The sequence below is a fragment of the Mauremys mutica genome, chromosome 13 (assembly GCF_020497125.1).
Source record: "Mauremys mutica isolate MM-2020 ecotype Southern chromosome 13, ASM2049712v1, whole genome shotgun sequence".
NCBI lineage: Eukaryota > Metazoa > Chordata > Testudines > Geoemydidae > Mauremys > Mauremys mutica.
In genome coordinates, this window is record NC_059084.1 from 52,696,225 (window position 1) to 52,708,570 (window position 12,346).

The window sequence follows — 12,346 nt, forward strand, 5'->3', positions numbered from 1 at the left end:
AGACTAAGACGGCTACCCCTCTGAAACCTGGATATGCTTGATCACTTACTATTTATACCAATTCCCTGTTTCAGATGAATCCTGTGGTTCTATTGTGCATAAATCCTAACCCTGGGTTACTGTCAGACAAATACATTCCTTTCAAAGGGTTTTTGACTCTCCACTTACTTGGATTTACTTTTAGGAATGTCCCCTTCCCGAAGGTAACTCTGTAGTCACCACTTGTACTACCACTGCCATGAAAAGCTTTACAAAAACCTCATCAGATTAGATTATGGCAATCTTTGAATCTGCCCTGCCTACCAAAAGAACACAGCTCCCTTGAGAACTGATTCGAGAACAAATCAAAAATAGATCTTGAGGAGGGAAATGGAGGAGAGAGAGAGATGGCTGCCTATGTAGGGGAGAGAGAAAGAGATCTATAGGGATTTAGTCTCAAATAGGTCTCATCCCAGAATGTGAATTTAGAGAGACTTACCCAGGACACTGTATGTAATTTTTTTTTTACAAAACCTGCTCTGTTGCTGCTCACTCAGATTGGTTTGATCATTTTTACACATGATTCCTGAGTTTCTCTCATACTATTCCATAGTGGTTTGATAGTGAAAGTATTAAGGAGTTTTTGCTCCATCCACTTACTTGGATTTACTGTTAAATGCGTCCCCTGCCCGAAGTAAAGTTTATAGTTGCTACCACCACTAGCACTGTCATCAAAAGCTTTACAAAAACTCGAGCATCTAAGGTTTTTGGCAATCTGGATTTTCCCTGCCTATACAAGGATAATTATCTCATTCCAGTCTGGGTGTATTAACACACAGATAGGCAGACTTACTGACTGCCTGACTGAATTACTTTAACTTACTTCTGGGGATTTACTCTCAGATTTGTCCCATCCCTAAATGTGAATTCAAAGTCATTGTTATCTAGGTCACTGTATGAAAAATCTTCACAATGTTACTAGGTTAGCTCTCATTCATTTGAGTCTTGTAATTTTAATGCATAATTCCAGATCTTATCTGATACAATTGCCTAATGGTTTAACAGTGAAAACAATGGACCAAAATCAGCCTTTTTTTCTAGTGATATACTTCTCTTGTGGAGCCAGTGCTTGGAAGACAATGGGGTGTTGATAAAGCAGGAAAGCACATGCCTAATTTTAAAAATGTATGCAATCTGATGGACTTCACTGTGAACCCTAGAGCTGGCCAGGAATTTTCAGAGCAAATCAGTTTTCTTTTTCATAAAACTCTGATTCCTCACCATTGAAATGTTCTATGAGAATGAGCTGGTTTCCACAAGACTCTCATTCGAGAGGTTTCTCAGGATCAGGGTAGACTTAGTGATTCAGACACTCACCTGGCATGTGGAAGACGAAGGTACAAGTGTCTGATCTGCCTGATTTAGACCAAGGACTTGGATCAGCGTTTCTCACCTCCTCTGCGAGTGCCCTAACCACTCGGATGTAGAATCAGCCTGTCTCTTTCCTAATGACTAATTATTGACACGAAGTGGGAATGCTGCAACAGGAGAGGTGGAAAGAACTCTGCAGCACACTAGCCAATAGCCTGGTGATTAGAGCGCTCAGCTCGGGTGCGTGAGACAAAGATTCAAGCCCCTGCTCTAAATCAGGCAGACCAAGGACTGGAAAGTGGGTCCCCCACGCCCTAGGTCAGTGCCCAAACCACCAGGCAATTGGCTTGTCAGAGGCAGGGCTCTCGGCCTCTCCTGTTACATGGACACTTTGAAAGGTCTCGGGTTCATATTGAGGCAGAACAGGGACATTTTTTAAATCCCCCAAAAACTTTGCAGAATGGGAAAACAGGTTCCCAACCAGCTCTCGTGACTATTCATGTGCTGAAAATTAACCAAGTCCTTAAGTGCTTTGCTCTGTTTGGCCCTAAATGGGAGGATGAAATTGACCTAAAACCAGGAAGTCATGAGGGGTGCACAGGTCTGATTTGGGGAAGAGATGGCAAAGGGATGTTCTCTCACTGACCTACCTGCCCTCCAAACATCTGCTACTTGGTTCTGAAAACCGGCTCATTTTTTGTGTTACCAAAATGGGCTCCAGTTACCTCTCACGGTCCCTGCCACAATATTCTGGCTCTGGATAAATTCCCTCTTTCTTACCAGGTCGCACTTTCAATCTAGTCCCAGCTCCAAATGTCACCTTCCTTCCACCTTCATTCCCACACCAGCCAACAGCTTTACAAAAACTAATAGCGAATCACACATGATATCACCTTGATCCCTGTTCAGCGCTGATCTCTCTGGCCATTCAAACAGGAATTAATTCAGGAGAGTTCTATGGCCTGTGTTATACAGGAGGTCAGACTGAATGATCACAGTGCTCCCTTCTGACCTGGGAACCTATGAATCTATGAATGGAATAAATCCACACCTGTGTCGTTTCGTTAGGTGATTCACTTCATTGATCTGTACAATCAAATAGTTCATATCTTCTCTAATTTAAATGAAGCCACTTACGTGGCACTACTTTTAATTTTGTTCCACTTCCAAAGAAGAATTTGTCATTCCTGTTACCCAAAGCCACTCAACACTTTGCAAAAACTCACATTCTATTCTTCTCTGGAAGTATAGGAAAAGTACAAAAATAAGGTGCAAATGCAGGACTGCAGGAAACTTCACAACAAAAATTAGAAGGGCAGAAGAAAATAGCAGCTGGTCCAACACAAGTAATCTCCCAACAAACTCCCACAAACTTCTCCTTCATTAATATAATCATTCCCCAACAACCCACACGTGTGTTCCTATCACTACACCAAGAAAGATATGAAACCCTTCTACTAAAACATCCGTGGCATACTGTGAAAAAATGGACCATTTGGAATAATACGGTGTTGGACCAGATTTGTAGACCTACTTAGATTCACACTACTTGATGACCTGGCCCTGTTGACTCCAATTGAGCAAAACCAATTTACATTACCTGGGGATCTGGCCCTTGGTCTCCAATGGAGCAATGCCAATTTACACCAGTTGGGAATCTGGACCACTCATATATTTACAGAGATTTTCATTCATTTGCACTTACTTGGAATAACAGATAACAATGTCCCCTTCCCAAATGTGAGTTTCCCTTGGGCAGTTCCCATGTTACACCATCATAAAAAGCTTTACAAAAACCAGCTGTAACTGTGGGAATGATTTTGACTGTAATCTAACATACTCTTTGAATCTTAATCAACATCAGGGTGGGCTTGAACAGTCACGCATGGTCCATATCACCATCATTTCAGCAAGAAAAAATTCCCTCCTTCTCACCAGGTTGCACATCCAATCTAGTGCCAGTTCCAAATGTCAACTTCATGCCAGCAACATTCCCACACTAGCCAACTACTTTACAAAAACTCTTCACAACCAAAAGCAAATACAAAATCATCCTAAAATCCATTAATCATCGTGTGGTGGTCAACCTAAGTGGCCATTTGCTCAAGTGAATCACTTCAGTGATCCCTGTAATCTAAGACTTAATAGTTTCTCAAACTGAAACTAAAACACTTACTTGGCACTACTTTTAATTGTGTTCCACTCCCAAATATGAAGTTATTGTAGTTGTCTCCCACAGCCTCTCAGCCCTTTACAAAAACCCACCTTCTCTTCATCTCTGAAAAGAATGACACAGAATGCTCAGACTATGAAATGACAGACAATCTATCTCTCTATCTATCTATCCCCATCCACCCCATCTATCTACCTACCTACCTACCTTTCTACTTAGCTGCTTCTATTGCCCCCCATCACTATAGCATCTGGGTGCTTCAATATAGGATTTAATGGGAGGCTGGCACCTAACTACCTTAGGTTTCTTGGGCTATCCCAGCATTATTCATTAATTGGAGGCAAGTGTCCAAACCTCATAGATTGCTTTGAAAAACTCAGAAGTGCCCTTGAGATTTTTCCCTACATGATAGTGGCTGTTTATTTTTAGACTTACTTGGATTGACTCTGAGCTTTGTCCCACTCCCAAATGTGACTTTGTAGTTGGTGCCAGTGTGACACCATAAAACAAACCTCTACACAAACTTGTCATGTCAGCTTCCACCCAGGATACTCTTTTTCTAGCTACTTGCAAAGTGAAGACTCCTTCTGCCTGTTCTAACAGTGTATTTACACCCGTCTGCTACATGGAACAAGATAATCTGAAATTCATTGAGGTGTGGAAGAAACTTTTCCTAGGGGAAAATTATCCCATAACCATCAATGAAAGGGTTTCTGGCACCTTTATGTGAAGCTACACTGTCACTGTCAGATATAAGAGGCTGGACCAGATGGACTCTTCATCTGATCCAGGCTGGCACTTCGTAGGTTCCCATGCACATTTTTGCAGAGAACGTGATTTTCTTCGGACTTACTTGGATATACGCTCAGTCGTGTCCCTGTCCCCAAGGTGAGTTTGTAGCTACCACCAGCAGGGTTACACCGTAACACGGGGCTTTACAATAAGTGGGGAAGGTAAATGTCTCCCAAGATGCTGTTTGGGGGTAAGATCCTCAGCTGGTGTAAATCAAGGCTGATCCATTGACTTCAAAGAAGTTCTGTTGGTTTACACCAGCTGACGAATCGGTTCTGGTTCTCTGCTTCTGGAATCGTAGACTCTCACTCCATTTTAGACCAGGTTTTAAGCAAAGTCCTTAATATACTGTAGCCTTAACTCTTATGGCTAGGGTTTCTGAGGGAACCTAATACAATTAGATGCTTTGATCTCGTTATCATTCAATGGGGATTGGATGCCTAACTCCCTTAAACTCCAAAAATCCCAACCTACATAAGTATTTATGGCCAGCTGGTTGTATAAGACACAAGCACAGAAACATGGATTCACAAGCTGGTGTAACAATGACACAGCTCTGTTCACTCCAAGGGAACTGCATCAGATGTGCCCCAGCTGGGGACCTGGCCCAATGAGTCCGAAGGAGCAATTCCAATTTGCACTTCCTGGGGCATTTGACCCATTAGTTCCACTGGAGCTATGCTGATCTGCACCACCTGGGGATCTGGCCCATTGATCGCAGTGGAGCAATGGCTGGCTCACACAAGTTGACAAATTGTCCCACTCACACATTCATGGAGAAGTTTGTTCTCTGGAACTTACTTGGATACACAGACAACTGTGTCCCCTCTCCAAAAGTGAGTTTTCTGTAGCTGCTACCAAAGCTACACCTTCATAAACAGTTTTACAATAACCGTTGCTTATCAGTGTCACTTAAGATTCACTTTCACTCACACCAACACATACGGAGAGATTTTCTTTCTCCCCTCTTCCAGACTAGACCAGTCAATAGAGTTGCTAGTTCAAAGGAGCAATCGTTGCTGGAGCGTACATTTGGGGTAACCTACTTTTATGACAAAGCTCACAGGAAGGAGCTCAGATACTATGGTGATAGGGGCTAAAATAAAACCATAAAGTAGGCAAAAAGTATTAAAGAAATAATCACTTCTTTCTTTCTCATGTACACTCCTCTATCTACCCATTTTTCTGTAATGCCATCCAAGCAGATACTTATATTAGTGTCTATGACACTGTTGGAGACAATGAATTTATGGACCATGAACCAGGACATCAGTTGATGCATAGTTGGCCTGACTCCACTGACTCGAATGGAGCTGTGCTAATAGCTAAGATTTCAGGATCTTGCCCCAAACTGATAGTCCTTATTCCCTACCAGAAGCCAGAAGGAGAAGACAGAGGTGGATCTCTCCAAAATTGTTATGTTCTGTACATTCCCCCGAAGCTCTGGTGCAGGCCATTGTTGGAGACACAATACAGGGCTAGATGGACCATTGATCTGACCCAGTGTGGTGGTGGTTATTAAATGGTAGAACTGATTGTTTTCAACCAACCAAATAACAGTCATAAAGAATTTCTCATCTTTCCACTTACTTGAATTTATTGTTAAGTGTGTTCCCTGCCCGAAGATAAGCTTTCTGGTGCCAGAAGTGTTATCAATGTCATCAAAAGCTTTACAAAAACTTGAGCATGTACATTTTTGTATCCTGCCCTCCTATCTAAGCAGAACGTATCACATTCCACTCTTGATATATTAGCAAATTGATAGATAGATTTTAAAGAGACCTGGTGAGAAGGAATATTTATATTGGACCTGCTTCTGTTGGTGAAAGGCTAGCTTTCAAGCTACACAGGTCTGGATGGATGGAGAGAGAAAGAGAGAGAGAGAGATTTGACTTATGGGCTTTACTCTCAAATTTGTGCTACCCAAATGTCATTTCAGACACCCTGTGTCCTAGCCCATCTCTTTTGATGTATGTCTCTTTTCACATATCTGGGCAAGACGTCTAGCAATAATTCCCACAAAGAGAAGTCATTATAGGGTATCCCAAGTGGGTAACTCGTGATCTGTCTGTCTATCTTTCTCCACTGGAGTCCATCACCATACTATCTGGGTGCTTAGATATTCATACCAACACCAGATCTCCAGCTCGTGTAAATCGGCATAGTACATTGGAGTCAATGGGGCCACAGAATCATCTGGTGTAAATAAGCATAACTGCTGATATCAATAAAGCAATGTCGATTTACTCTAGCTAAGGATCTGTGCCCATACCTATATGACAGTTGCCATTCCCTCGGCCAGCCCAGAGATAGTTATAGAGGTGCTCAAAAATCCATCAAAACTCTTTTTTACAATAGAAAATGGCTGTATTGTCTAAGTTCCAGATATTTAAAGGTATTTAGACACAAATAGAAGCACGTAGTAATCACCTTTCAAAGAGATTTTCAAAATACCTTTGAAAAGCTGATGCAAAATGGATATTTCTGTGAAAATTGTTTCTTTTCATAGGTTTCTGTCCAATAATCGAAAACAGATTACGAAAAAATGGGGGTTGGGGAGCTAAAATATTTTGGGAGGAATTTTTTTTTCATTAGACTGAGAAACTGTTATGAAAACTTCTTTTTAAAAAAAATCATTTTCACCTTTTTTGGAGGGAGGGAGGACTAGAGATAATTTCACAGCCATGTCTAAAGATTATAGTCCCCTGGAGCATTGGTCACATTAGTCAGATCCCACAACCATAGTCGAATATTTTCAGACAATGATATAGCTCTGTAAAAAGTTCTCATGCTATTATTAGCACTGCTTCACTTACTTGGATTTACTATAAGACATGTTCCCTTCCCAAAGTCCATTTTGTTCCCTCCACAGGATCTTTACAAAAACTTGAGCCTAGTTGATATCTGAATCTCTGTCTGTACCTTGATATAAGTAGGACCCTAAATTTCAGACACTCTATTTTCAGAATATTGGCCTATATTTTTTGTAGATCACAATTTCCTTCAAACTTACTTGGATTCACTCTCAGCCTTGTCCCTCTCCCGAATATATATTTATTGTTGCCACTCCCAGCAGCACACTATAGCCCAGAGCTTTACAAAAACCGGTCGTGGTAAACTTGCTCCAAGATGCTGTTTGCCTCTCTACCTACACAGCCCAAGGTTCTCACTCCATTTCTAAATATTAGGAGCAAAGACCATGACATGAACTACCCTTATGTGTTGTTATTAGATCTATTTATCTATCTAATCTATTTTATGTACTTATTTGGTTTTCATTACTATAGTACGGAGCACCTCAGAGTCATTAATGTATTTATACTCATAGCTAGGACCCTACCAAATTCATGGCCATGTAAAACACATCACAGACCATGAAATCTGGTTGTTCCCACCACCCTCATCCCCGTGAAATATGGTCTTTTGTGTGTTTTTACCCTTTACTATACAGATTGCAGGGGGGACACCAGCATTTCTCAAATTGCGGGCCCTGAACCAAAAGGGAGTTGAAAGGGGGTCCCAAGGTTATTTTCGGGGGTCATGGAATTGCAACGCTTACTTTTGTACTGCCTTGAGGTCTGGGTGGCCAGAGTGCAGTGGCTGCTGACTGAGGGCCCAGCTCTGCAGGCAGCAGCACAGAAGGAAGGGTGGCAATACCAGATCATGTCATCCTTCCTTCTGCGCTGCTGCTGGCGGCAGCGTTGCCTACAGAGCGGGCTCCCAGCCAGCAGACGCCACTCTCCAGCTGCTCATTTTTGAAGGTAGCACCAGCAACAGCTGCAGCACAGAAGGAAGGGTAGCAGTACCGCACCACCCACTATAATAACCTTGCGACTGCCCACAACTCCTTTTTGGTCCAAGACCCCTACAATTACACCTTGACATTTTAGATTTAAATAGCTGAAAACATGAAATTTACAATTTTTAAAAACCTATGACCATGAAATTGACCAAAATGGATGGTGAATTTGGTAGGGTCCTACTCATGACACCTCTGTGAGGTATCAGAGGACCATTGGGTCAGCCATAGTCACCCCAGTTGATGGGATCCCACTAGTCATTGTGTAGCAAAGTTCCCAGATCTGGCTCAATCCTGCTAATCCACCAGTCTCTGGGGCAGCCCCATGGGCAGCTCTACATAGGGTGAGGGCACCTCTTCGCACGTTGATGGAGAGTTTGAGAGCATTGTGGACTGGGGTGCTTTGGCCATTCCAACAACAGAGCCAGAAAGTTTGCAATGTTGCTTTTGAATACAAATGAGGTAGGCAAGTGCTGTTACCCCAGCTTTACAGACGGGGACCCGAGGCACAGGAAGACTAAGGGCCATGTTTTGAAAGGTATTGGGGTGACTAAAGATGCAGACAGGCATCCTGTGGGATTTTCAAAAGTGCCTGAGCAGATTAGGTGCCTAATTCCCTTCAAAGTCAATGTCAGCCTCAGTTTACGTTCTTTGTCCAGGGAGGATATGACACCATTTCCCAGACGAATGAGTGGCAACAGGTTAAATAGGTTTAAAAGACCAAGTGGGATTTGTAGGAACTAACCACTGTCATTCCAAACCCCCAGCTGGTGCAAATCAGCATAGCTCCATTGAAGTCAGTGCTGCCAGATCCCCAGCTGGGATAATTCAGCGAAGCTCCGTTAAACCTAGCGAGGCCAGATCCCCAGTGCAGCTCCATTGAGGTCAAAGGACCTATGCACATTGCACCCCAAGAGGATCTGTCCCATGGATATTTCTATGGGGAGTTTTGTCCATTGCACTTACCTGGATGTACAGACAGCCTTGTCCCCTTTCCAAATGTGAACTTCCCCAAACTGCCCCCAGCATTACACTGCAATCAAGAGCTTTACAAAAACCAGTGGTGCAGCTCTGCCTCCCAACTCTCTGTTTGAACCCGACCTGCAGACAGAGCTCCCGCACCGTTCTTTCCAGTGATCCAGACCAGAAAGGCACTCTTCCAGATTCCCATGTAAATAGTTTGGGACAGTGGATATGCCAATATACCCCAGCTACAGATTTGTCCACTAGCTCAAAAACAGACTTCATCACTACAGCGTAGGAGTGTGGAGATGTGATATGATCCCAATTCTGCAGAAAGCCACTAATCTACCACGGAAATGGGGAGCTAGCGTAAAACCCCAAGATGAACAGAAAGAAGAGTGTTAAAGGACAAACTCCACTTCTGTATCTTCTCACTCATCCATCAGTCTAGGTGTTTACATAGATTCCATTCCTATGCTATTTGCCCACCTCTTTCTGTCTCTCTGTCTTCCAGATACAGGTAGCGATCGTTTACTGGATATTGTCGGTCACTTACTGATTCACACCAATTCCCTGTTTCATATGAACTCCAGAGTGATATTAAGCATAGACGCTAACCCTGGCTTATTGTCAGACAAATACATTCCTTTCAAAGGGTTTTGTTCTCTCCACTTACTTGGATGTACTCTTAGGTGTGTCCCCTTCCCGAAGGTAACTCCATAGCCACCACTTGTACTACCACTGCCATGAAAAGCTTTACAAAAACCTCATCGGTTTAGCTTATGGCTATCTCTGAGTCCTCCCTGCCTATAGAAAGAACACAGCTCACTTGAGAATTGACTCAAGAACAAATCAAAGATAGATACTGGAGGGGGAAAGGGGGAGAGAGAGAGAGATGGCTGCCTATGTAGGGGAGAGAGAATGAGAGATCTACAGGGATTTAGTCTCAAATAGGTCTCATCCCAGAATGTGAATTTAGAGAGATTGTTACCCAGGACACTGTATGTAATTTTTTTTTACAAAACCTGCTCTGTTGCTGCTCACTCAGATTGGTTTGATCATTTTTACACATGGTTCCTGAGTTTCTCTCATACTATTCCATAGTGGCTTCATAGTGAAAGTATTAAGGAGTTTCTGCTCCATCCACTTACTTGGATTTACTGTTAAACGCGTCCCCTGCCCGAAATAAAGTTTATAGTTGCTACCACCACTAGCACTGTCATCAGAAGCTTTACAAAAACTCGAGATCTAAGTTTTTTAGCAATCTTTGGATTTTCCCTGCCTATACAAGGATAATTATCTCATTCCAGTCTGGGTGCATTAACACATAGATAGACAGACTGACTGAATTACTTTTACTTATGTACAGGAGTTTACTCCCAAATTTGCCCCATCCCTGAATGTGAATTCAAAGTCATTGTTATCTAGGTCACTGTATGAAAAATCTTCACAATGTTGCTTGTTTAGCTCTCATTCATTTGGGTCTTGTAATTTTAATGCATAATTCCAGAGTTTAATGCATAATCCATAATTCCATAAAATCCATGCAATTGCCTGCCGGTTTAACAGTGAAAACAATGGACCAAAAGCAGCCTTATTTTGAATGAGCTATGTCTCTTGTGAGGTCAGTGCTTTTGAAGACAATGGGGCTTTAATAAAGCAGTAATGTGTTTAACTTTAAAAATGTATGCAGTCCCATTGACTTGAAGATGAATACTAGAGGTGGTCAGGAACTTTCAGAGCAGTTTTCCTTTTCGTAAAACTCTGATTCCTCATCATTGAAATGTTCTGTGAGAATGGGCTGGTTTCCACAAGACTCTCATTCGAGAGGTTTCTCAGGACCAGGGTAGAATTAGTGATTCGGACACTCACCTGGCATGTGGAAGAAGAAGGTACAAGTGTCTGATCTGCCTGATTTAGACTAAGGACTGGGACCAGCGTCTCTCACATCCCCTGTGAGTTCCCTAACCATTCGGATGTAGAATCAAGCAAAGCTGAAGTCTCCCTCCATCTGTTCTAACAATGTATTTACACCCCTCTGCTACATGGCACAAGATAATCTCAAATTAAGAGAGGTGCAGAATAAATTTTTCCTAGGTGAAGATTATCCCATAACCATCCATGAAAGGGTTTCTGGCACCCCAGTGAAGCTACAGAAATTGGCCTGTGGGGTGACCTACTTTTATGACAAAGTTCAGAGGAAGGAGCTCAGATACCATGGTGATAGGAGCTAAAATAACACTCAAATTAGGCAAAAGTATTAAGGAAATAATCACTTCTCACTTTCTTTTCTTTTCTTTTCTTTCTCATGTATACTCCTCTATCTACCCATTTTTCTAGAGTGGAATCCAAGCAGATACTTATATTAGTGTCTATGACACTGCTGGAGACAATGGATTTATGGACCATGAACCAGGCCATCAGCTGATGAATAGTTGGCCTGGCTCCATTGACTTGATTGGAGCTAAGCTAATAGCTATGAATTCAGGATCTGGCCCCATACTGATTGATTGTCCTTATTCCCTCTGCTAACCCCACAGATGGACACATTCCACTGAAGGACGAGTAGCAATAAATATAATACGGGATCAAAGTTCATGGAGGATAGGTCCATCGCCGGCTATTAGCCAAGATGGCCAGGGATGAAACTCCATGGTCAGACTGACCCTAAACCTCTGAGTACCAGAAGCCAGGAGGGGAAGACAGGAGTGGATTTCTCCAAAATTGCCCTGTTCTGTACATTTCCCGTGAAGCTCTGGTACTGGCCACTATCAGAGACACAATATGGGGCTAGATGGACCATTGGTCTGACCCAGTATGGCCATTCTTATTAAATGGTAGAATAGATTGTTTTCAAACAACTAAATAACAATATTAAAGAATTTCTGATCTTTCCACTTACTTGGATTTATTGTTAAGCGAGTCCCCTGCCCGAAGATAAGCTTATCGGCGCCAACAGTGTTATCACTGTCATCAAAAGCTTTACAAAAACTTGAGCATGGACATTTTTGTATCCTGCCCGCCTCTCGAAGGAGAACTTACCACATTCCACTCTTACTATATTAGCAAACTGATAGCTAGATTGTGGAGAGATCTGGTGAGAGGCAATATGTTTTTCTGGACCAACTTCTGTGGGTGAAGGAGGCTAGCTTTCAAGCTACACAGGTCTTCAGTCTAGAGACAGAGAGAGAGTTTTGACTTACTGGGCTTTACTCTCAAATTTGTCCGACCCAAATGTCATTTCAGACACCCTGTGTCCTAGCCCATTC

At 42.5% G+C, this 12,346-nt stretch overlaps 1 gene segment (V, D, J or C); it reads right to left on the reverse strand.

The window, feature by feature from the left end:
• The window catches only part of LOC123348177, a 134,289-nt gene that overhangs the window by 108,083 nt on the left and 13,860 nt on the right, over nucleotides 1-12,346 (reverse strand).